The 10,345-nt window shown below is 38.6% G+C and overlaps 2 long non-coding RNA genes across 2 annotated transcripts; one reads left to right on the forward strand and one right to left on the reverse strand.

Moving 5' to 3' along the window:
• Positions 1 to 3,248: 3,248 nt before the first annotated feature.
• On the forward strand, positions 3,249 to 4,780 carry LOC144059145 (uncharacterized). The gene is made up of 2 exons (XR_013295569.1): positions 3,249 to 3,645; positions 4,471 to 4,780. It is a non-coding gene; the product is annotated as an uncharacterized LOC144059145 (long non-coding RNA).
• LOC144059146 (uncharacterized) lies at positions 4,778 to 6,292 on the reverse strand. The gene is made up of 2 exons (XR_013295570.1): positions 6,052 to 6,292; positions 4,778 to 5,323 (listed from the first exon to the last, which is right to left on the reverse strand). It is a non-coding gene; the product is annotated as an uncharacterized LOC144059146 (long non-coding RNA).
• Positions 6,293 to 10,345: the final 4,053 nt, after the last annotated feature.

Raw genomic sequence — 10,345 nt, forward strand, 5'->3', positions numbered from 1 at the left:
CGGACATGCGACTTATACCCGTTTCCATCTGTTCTTCTTTTGTGAATATTGAGAGGGGACTCCGCCGCTATAGGTGGCGGTATACACCATAGAGCAGTGGTAGGGAACCGTAGCCCTCGAGAGCCGCTGTCCTGCCTGTTTTCCATGTCTCCCTCCAACACACCTGATTGATGAATACGATTGTTTTCATGCTTCTACAGAGCTTGCCGATTAGCTGATCAGGTGAGTCAGCTGTGTTTGAGGAGATACATGGAAAACAGGCAGGATAGTAGCTCTCGAGGACCGGGTTTCCCTATCCCTGCCATAGAGTGTAAGTAAAATCATATACACCAGGGGTGCTCAAGTTCAGTCCTCGAGAGCCCCTATCCAGCCTGTTTTCCATGTTTCCCTCCTGCAGCACAGCTGAATCTAATGATCAGCTAATCAGCAAGCTTTGCAGAATAACGATCCTGATCATGAATCAGGTGTGTTAGTGGAGAGAAACATGGAAAACAGGATGAGGAGCTATCGAGGACCGAACTTGAGCACCCCTGATATACAACATGATTTCACTTAAACTCTATCGACAAGTGTAAAATTTAAAAAGCCTAATAGGTACTAAAAAAACATTAAGAATAAAAGCAAAACATTTTTTTCTCAGGTCAGCCAGACACATCAGCTCCTGGGGGGAGTCATCCATGACATCCACCAGGAGTTTGATATTGTCAGAAAGGTGGTAGCTACCACCACAGACAATGGCACAAACTACGTCACAGCCTTCAATGCCTTTGGGGAAACGAACAATCCATCCTTCCATCCATTTTCTTAACTGCTTGTCCTCACAAGGGTCGCGGGGGAAGCTGGAGCCCATCCCAGCTGGCTTCGGGTAGTAGGCGGGGTACACCCTGAACTGGTTGCCAGAAAATCACAGGGCACACAGAGACGAACAACCATCCACAATCACACCTATGGACAATTTGGAGTGTTCATTTAACCTGCAATGCATGTCTTTGGAATATGGGAGGAAACTGGAGTACCCGGAGAAAACCCAGGCAAACATGGGGAGAACATGCAAACTCCACCCAGGAAGGCCGAAGCCCGGACTCGATCTCACGTCCACTGCACTAGGAGGCGGATGTGCTAACCAGTCATCCACCCTGCTGCCGGAAACTAACCAAATGGAGATATTCAGGAGGAGGAGGCAGAGGAAATGTTGCAGGGACAGCCTGTTGACGTCCAAGAACTGCTTGACGCCGAGGATATTGTTGCCAATCCCCATATAACTCTGCCACCTCACCTCCGCTGTATCTAAGAAATGTCGGTTTGAAGATTTAAACTTGAAAGTGTGGCACTATATTAAATGAATAAAACATTTTTTTTTCAAAAATTCCCTAAACAGCTATTGCTGATTTGCTGTTTGGCACTGAGGAGGTGAGCGCTCCGGATGTGGGCTAGGAGTTGAGGGCCAGCATCCACACTTAGAGGCCAAAACGGGAAGGCCTCTACAGGGACCTCTTCCCCAAGGAGCACAGGGAGGCGTGGGTCAACTTGTTCATCAAGTATAACACCCCCCTCCCTAGCTCTGCTGCGGTGGGGAAAATGTTTTCTAATTTCTACAGCTGACGATGTCCTCACGCCGGAGAGGGCCGCCCTGGCCAGTGCCAATTTTCAAAGGCTGGTGTTCCTAAAGGGGAACATGCCCATATTGGGGTACCCAGACTACAAGGGGCGGTTTGGGGAGAACCAGGAGCAAGAGTAATTTGTAAATATGAGTTAAAGTGTGTTGAGTTAGTTTTCCACATAGTTTAGCAGTTTTGCACAAAATACATTTTGTGTTTGAAGTTTTGTACAGTTTGAAAATAATATACAGTATTTATATTCTATAATTTTTTTAGTGTGTAAAAATCTGTCCACACTTTATGAATTAATATATTTGTGTGTGTATGTTGTGTGTGTGTGTGTCAGATCACAATGCATTACAAGCATGAAAAAGAATGATGCGAGAATAAAAGCAATACATTATCTAGATACTACGGAAATAATTCGTTAGTTAGAAAATGAAATAAAATACAGTTTTAAAACATTTTTATTCACAATAAATAGTCGCTGTTGCGTCATGACAAGTACGTTGGTCACGTGATATGCATCAAGGAGGAAGCAGTGAGCTGGCTGCCCGAATCGGCAAACAGTAAAAAAAAAAAAACCAACAAAAAACAACAACATATATTAGCGAACAGTGTTCGGACACAACTACTCTTGCACAGCACGCAAGACAGTGACCGTGTATGGTATTGCAATCATGTTATTTATAAACATGCTGCAAAATATCACGACCTACATTGTAACAGTACAACATGCGTGATAAGAGCACTGGCCATTTTAACCCTTTAATGGCCACCGTATCCGCACACTAACTTAAGAATGTTTTAAATTTCAGACATTTGTTTAGAAGTGAACTTCAACTCATTAAACCTTCTCTTATACTTGTTGTACATATGTTGTGCACAAAAAGACTCTAGTGTCAAGCCGAGTTTAAGAATAGCCCTTCAACAGCCAAAATGGCAAGAAATAAGTATGGAGATATAAAGGAATCGCTTGATTTCCTTTCAGCAGAAGTGGCAACAGTTTCAAAGCAGGTGATTCAAGTAATGGAACTTATGCAGGAAATAAAAGACCTCAAGCGAATAAATGAGGAAAAGAGCAAGATAATCGCAAATCTGGAATACCGTGTTTCGGATTTGGAACGGTATTCCCGAATAAATGACATTATTGTCACAGGGCTGGAGATCAAGCCACGCTCTTATGCGGAGGCAGCATCGGGAAATACGGGTGTGGAGGCGAGGCTCCAGATTGTGATGTGTCTTCTGTAGAGCAACAGGTCATATCATTTCTTTGCAATAAGGGTATAGATATTGAGAAAGAAGAATAAGCAACAAAAATCTCAAACAGAAAGCGGAAAATGCTATACTGAGACAAGGGAAAAAATTTAAAGGTACAAATGTTTTTTGAATGAGCATTTAATATGGCGGTAAATATGGTGCAAAACTAACTTGTAAAAAAAGTCTAACTTTGTATCTGTAAAAGTCGTGATTTGTACCTGTAAAAAAAAAAATGTGTATGTGTAAAAAAAAAAATTGTATCTGTAAAAACAAATTTATACCTGTAAAAGTCATGATTTGTACCTGTACAAACAATTTTTTGTACCTGTACTGAAAGTGTAAATTTGTATCTGTAAAAGTTGTGATTTGTACTTGTAGAAATGACAACTTGTAGTCAAAGATGTCGCCACTAGGAGTCACAAGTGGTTTTTCTGCTGCTTTCCAGTGACGTGAGTTTTGCACCAAATATCCCGCGACGAATGGAGCAAAACTGATTTGTACTTGTAGAGCGCCTTGATTTGTACTCGTAAAGAAGAGGGCGGGCTCTGGAGGATTTGGGCGGGCTAAAGCTCAACCTCATTGGTTGAGCGAACGACAGTGGGTTGAACTCAAATGACGCCCAGTAGCCACCGGCCCACACCAGTTTACGCGTCATTTTGGAAGAAGAGGACGTCCCAGCGTGAAAATTTCAACATGGTTTAATATACAAACACCGTGTGGAACAGCTTAAACGTTGGTTGACATGCAGAGCACTCCAAGTGGGCAGAAAGAAAGTTTTAGTATGAAGGTAAGATTTATTGTACAAACACAGCTCGTAATCCGGTGCTAGCTAGCTAGCTTGCTAGCTCATCTCATGTTGTTGTCACGAAAACTGAACACATTGAAGTCACGATTTTTATTTCATGATTTGAAGCCTACCAGTGTAAACATACGACCAATAGCTTGTACCTGTAAAAAAAATTATAATCTAAAAAAAAACCCATCATAAACAGCTGCTTAGTGCTTAGATGTGAAAATTACTATAGAGCTACAGAACCCTATTGAATGTTTTACAAGATAACCTAAACCTATAACCAAAAGTGGACAGTACTCAGCTACTTGTATTTGACTAACATTATATTCACGTATCTGTACCTCTTACTGTCATAATAAAATGAAAACAAAACATTTTTACTGCGAGTGGATCTTTAAGCCGCTATAGGTATTTTAACCTCAACCCTTTATCCTCTGTATTTAATCATTTTATTTTAAGTATTACAATTTCTTGATAAATGTCAGTATTTTTGCAATGTATGCTTTGCAAACAGTTACAAAAAAAAGAAAGGCTCTTACACCTTTAAACATACACATTTGCTTTCAACACAGAAGCCAAATAAAAATAATGCAAATGGGAATGTTTATGAAGAATGTCTGTGTCTATCCGTATTACCACTATTTCTGTTATTAAGATGTGACAAAATCTTCGGGGGGTTTTCTGGCTAACAAGATAAAGCTAAACGTTTAACTGATTACGTATAATGTCAGTGGCTGTGTTTTGATAATGACCCAGCTAGGAAGCTATGATTATTTTTTATTGTATGAATATGCTGACCCAACCATTCTGTTTGCACAGATTCCAGCATGCAGTCAATCAAAGCTACTTCTTGATCCATCTTTAGACGGTGGCACATGGTGTGACATCAAACCTGCTTCAAAGTGGCTGTGAAGTCCAACAAATGAGAATCCTTGATACACTGGATACTGTTCTGAGAGAATTTCACTGCAATCACCTTTGGGAAAGTGAAAAAAATATGCTTTCTAAATGTCTTCCAATTTTGAGTTTGAAATGTTAAAGGAGTACAATTTAATCCATATTGAGAGTTATTTGAAATAGTCAGATCAAATAACAACATGTATCATTCAATAAACAAGATTGTGCATCATTTGAAATGTTTTATTTGATGTCCAGAAGAGCCGTTTCTGCAACCATCCAAGACGAGAACAGTATTCTTTTCACAAACAGAACAAAAGTTATTGATGGAGCTTTATGAGGAATTCAAGACTCACCAAAAAAGGCAATACTGCTGCTATCAAAAAGACGAGGGAGATATTAGCAAAAATAAATAAAAAGCCAACAGACTAAATATATGTTATGATTGTTTCATGTTAGATGTGTATTTCACATTAATCGTGTTATTAATTATTGATTTAATGTAAAGCACTTGAATTGACCTACATATTCATTCTTCACTGTTACATCTCAACAGTAGCCAAAAGCGATCATGGCAACAAGTCGGCAAGTAGCCTTCAACAATATATATAAAAAATAAGACTAAATAGGTGTTGAGCTGTAAATATATGTTGCCCATTATTGTCGCCACAATAAATACCCCCAGTTGTCATCTCCTGTCTCTTGGCTGCTTGCTGATGGAGTGGGTCATCCTTTTCACTGATGCTTCAGCAGTGTCTGCAGCAGTTGTCTCCACCTTTTGAGCAAGATTTTGAAACTTATGAGATTCTCATTTAATTAAAAATAAACGAACATTTGACCTAGTTACTTTTGTTAAAGTAGCTAAGTGACAGTGACACTGCTCACATCTTAGTGATACAGATAAACTATCATTTCAAAAGCAGAATAGCCAATATTTAAGAGTAATGTTACATTGGAAAATTTAACTCTTAAGTAGAAATTAAAAGAGCAGAAAAAATACTTGCACAAATATTTGAGTACTGTGAGTGATGAGTAAACGAAGAGTGTAAGAGCCTTTCTTTTTTTTGTAACTGTTTGCAAAGCATACGTTGCAAAAATACTGACATTTATCAAGAAATTGTAATACTTAAAATAAAATGATTAAATACAGAGGATAAAGGGTTGAGGTTAAAATACCTATGGCGGCTTAAAGATCCACTCGCAAGTACTGTCCACTTTTGGTTATAGGTTTAGGTTATCTTGTAAAACATTCAATAGGGTTCTGTAGCTCTATAGTAATTTTCACATCTAAGCACTAAGCAGCTGTTTATGATGTTTTTTTTTTAGATTATAATTTTTTTTACAGGTACAAGCTATTGGTCGTATGTTTACACTGGTAGGCTTCAAATCATGAAATAAAAATCGTGACTTCAATGTGTTCAGTTTTCGTGACAACATGAGATGAGCTAGCAAGCTAGCTAGCTAGCACCGGATTACGAGCTGTGTTTGTACAATAAATCTTACCTTCATACTAAAACTTCTTTCTTTCTGCCCACTTGGAGTGCTCTGCATGTCAACCAACGTTTAAGCTGTTCCACACGGTGTTTGTATATTAAACCATGTTGAAATTTTCACGCAGGGACGTCCTCTTCTTCCAAAATGACGCGTAAACTGGTGTGGGCCGGTGGCTACTGGGCGTCATTTGAGTTCAACCCACTGTCGTTCGCTCAACCAATGAGGTTGAGCTTTAGCCCGCCCAAATCCTCCAGAGCCCGCCCTCTTCTTTACGAGTACAAATCAAGGCGCTCTACAAGTACAAATCAGTTTTGCTCCATTCGTCGCGGGATATTTGGTGCAAAACTCACGTCACTGGAAAGCAGCAGAAAAACCACTTGTGACTCCTAGTGGCGACTTCTTTGACTACAAGTTGTCATTTCTACAAGTATAAATCACAACTTTTACAGATACAAATTTACACTCTCAGTACAAGTACAAACATTTTTTTTGTACAGGTACAAATCATGACTTTTACAGGTACAAATTTGTTTTTACAGATACAATTTTTTTTTACACATACACATTTTTTTTTTACAGGTACAAATTTTTATTACAGATACAATTTTTTTTTTTTACAGGTACACTTTTTTTTACAGGTACAAATCACGACTTTTACAGATACAAATTTAGACTTTTTTTACAAGTTAGTTTTGCACCATATTTACCTCCATAATTTAACAAAGCAAAATGCGGAAATTGCAAAGAAGGCACGTTTCTTAATGAAGCAGAAAATAATATTCTCTACCTGGACAACAAATTGGGTAAAGTGTATATAAAACTAAATGGCCCACCCAAGGAAGCAAAAGTGTTGTGTGTCCAGAATATGCGGGACTTGGACAAATATGAATAGAGACTGTGACAATCAGCATTTGGTGGTTTAGCTTAGCTAAACTTCTGATGTACTACAACAAGGACACACTCACAATATCATGGACATAAATCAAGACATAAACTGTAAAATCTATGATATGGAAATTGATTTTGTACAAAACTTACTTACAGAAGGGGAATGGTATTATTACTCAAGTGAACAGTTTAATACAATGAAAGATAAGGTACCTGACAATGCATTCTCCGTCATACATTTCAATTGTCGAAGTTTTAACCATAAAACAACTATAATCAAAGAGTTTCTAAGTGATCTAGCACACAAATTTTAAGTGATTGCTATGACGGAAACTTGGTTAAAGGAAAGTCAAATTGAAAATGTACAGTTTCAATTCAATTCGATTTATTCACATGTTGAAATACCACAGCTGGCATTTGTCATAAAGACAATCTAAATACACATTTACATGTGAAAGAGACGCCCCTTAGAAGCTACTTAAAAATTATTTAATGGGGGCTCGGAACAGAAACGAGACAAACAACAAGCTAAACAAATACAAACAAACATACAAACAAAAAACATCCTAACACTACACAAATGACAAACAAACAAACAATGTTGATCCCAGACAGAGGATTCAGCTAATTATAAATATGTGGCCAATAGTTCCGTTTTGAGTTTCCTTTTAAAGATGGGGAGAGATTGGGAGATTTTGAGATGTATATCAAGCTGGTTCCAAATCTGAGGGCCATAACATGCAACACTTGAACTGGTTGTCTTGAGCCTTCGCTTTTTCCCTGTGATAATGTCTTTGTACCTGGTGTTATGTCCATGTTGGGAAGAGCACGTAGGAATAAAGTTGCTGAGATGAGGGATAAAATTATTGCCAACTTGATACATGAAATGCGTTATGGTACAAACGGAGCTCAGGAAGTCTTAATAGTCCATGATGATGAAAGAGAGGACAGGAAGGGGCATTGTATTCAGACCATGAAAAAATACGCATTACCTTCTTTTGCAGAGCTTGGAGTTTCTTTGTATGGCTTGGAAAAGTGTTGTACTAGATTACATTACAGTAATGCTAATGTGGTTCAAAAATAATTTTGTATAAGGTGAGGAGCGTTGGCAGAAAGTGTCTCAGTTTGGTAAACAGTCGGCCCACATATTTAGAGTTTTTTGACAATGAAATCAGTATGATTTTTAAAAGTCAGTGATTCATCCAAATGTATTCCCAAGAATTTGGTAGAGCGCATTTGTGGAATTGTCTGTCCATTGTTTTCAACATGTATGTGTTTAGCATATTCTTGTTTTTGATAGGAGCGAAATATCATATAGTTGTTTTTTTTGGACATTCAGGGAAAGTTTATTACATTTAAACCATTTGTCAATATTACAGAGTTCTTGATTTATGAGTCGTTTGAGTTCAAGTGGACTTTCGTGGGCCAAAAAGAAACCAGTGTCGTCCGCAAATAGAATTTTCTGGAACACTTTTGAGGAGTTAACAAAGTCATTAATATACAAAATCAAAAGAAGTGGTCCTAGTATGGACCCCTATGAGACCCCATGTTTAATAATTTTATTCGATGATATGTAATCTTTAACAACTACAAACCCAATTCCCCAAAAAGTTGGGACACAATACAAATTGTGAATAAAAACTGAATGCAATTATGTGGAAGTGCCCAATTTTAATATTTTATTCAGAATAAAAACATAGAGAACAGGTCAAAAGTTTAAACTGAGAAAATGTATCATTTGAAGGGAAAACTATGTTGATTTTAAATTCCATGGTGTCAACAAATCTCAATAAAGTTAGGACAAGACCATTTTCACCACTGTGAGGCATCCCCTCTTCTTACAACAGTCTGCAAACGTCTGGGGATCGAGCAGACAAGTTTCTCAAGTTTAGAAATAGGAACGCTGTCCCATTCTTGCCTAACACGCGTCTCTCTAATTGTTCAACTGTCTTGGGCTTTCTTTGTTGCACCTTCTCCTTTATGATGCGCCAAATGTGCTCTGCAAGTGAAAGAAGTGGACTGCAGGCTGGCCATTTCAATACCCGGATCCTTTTCCTATGCAGCCATGCTGTTGTAATTGGTGCTGACAGTGGTCTGGCATTATCGTGTTGAGAAATGTAAGATCTTCCCTGAAAGTGATGATGCCTAGATGGGAGCATATGTTGTTCTCGAATCTGAATATACCTTTCTGCATTGACGATGCCTTTCCAGATGTGGAAGCTGCCCATGCCACACGCACTCATGCAACCCTATACGATCACAGTTGCAGGCTTATAAACTGAGTGCTGATAACAGCTTGGGTTGTCCTTGTCCTCTTTATTCAGTATGATATAGCGCCCAAGTTTTCCACAATCATGATTTGTCTGACCACAAAACAGGTTTCCACTTTGCCACACTCCATTTTAAATAAACTCTGGCCCAGAGAAACACCTGCGCTTCTTGGTCTGCTTTAGAAATGGCTTCTTCTTTGTACTCTAGAGTTTCATCTGGCAACAGCGGCTGGCACGGTGGATTGTGTTCACCCACAATGTTTTCTGGAAGTATTGATGAGCCCTTTCTGTGATTTCCTTTACAGTAAGCGTTCCTGTTTGCGGTGCAGTGCCGTTTAAGGGCCCGAAGATCATGGGCATCCAGTATGATTTTTCGGCCTTGACCCTTACACACAGAGATTGTACCAGATTCTCTGAATATATGGATGATGTTATGCACTGTAGAAAAAAAATACATTAACATACACATCAAAAAAGAAATGAGCTTGAATCTACAAAATAATAATAATAATAAAAATGCTGTCTGTATGGGTGACTTGCAGACATCATATAAAACATTTTAACAAAACAAATTGACTTTAGCACTGTTTGTGTCTGCCTTTTTACATCTTGTCTTTAATACAAATATTTTAAAATGTAGCTTTTGTTTGTTGAAAACAATCTTATTGTCCATAACCTACTCCATGAGGCTACTTTTTTCTGTGCAGACACACACGTTATTAAGCTAGTCAATAGCAGCACAATAGAGACATGAACACTTGTTTCCCTCAAAGCAGACTAGTAATGAAAATAATGTGTTGGTGTTGAATGGTATAGAAGATAAGAAACTTTTCACATATCCTGGTAAAAGTAAGGAACACTTTCACTCAATTAGACAGGCATACCCAGCTGTGACTGGACTCGAGGAGGAGGACGCGCTCTGCTCATCTTTGCTTGTAAGCAAAAGCACAGGCTGGAGGGGTTGAGGTGGATCAAACCATTTTCACTCAAATGTGGTGCGTGTACTGATGATTACAATGCTGTTCAACTTGAGATATTGACGGATTGCTGATGACGGAAGGGTGTCTCCTGACTGCTGACGATTGCCGAATGACGGCTGCTCAAAATTTATTGACGCGTCCACCTCTGGACAAAAGCACGAACAT

Source organism: Vanacampus margaritifer, chromosome 10 (genome assembly GCF_051991255.1).
Source record: "Vanacampus margaritifer isolate UIUO_Vmar chromosome 10, RoL_Vmar_1.0, whole genome shotgun sequence".
NCBI lineage: Eukaryota > Metazoa > Chordata > Actinopteri > Syngnathiformes > Syngnathidae > Vanacampus > Vanacampus margaritifer.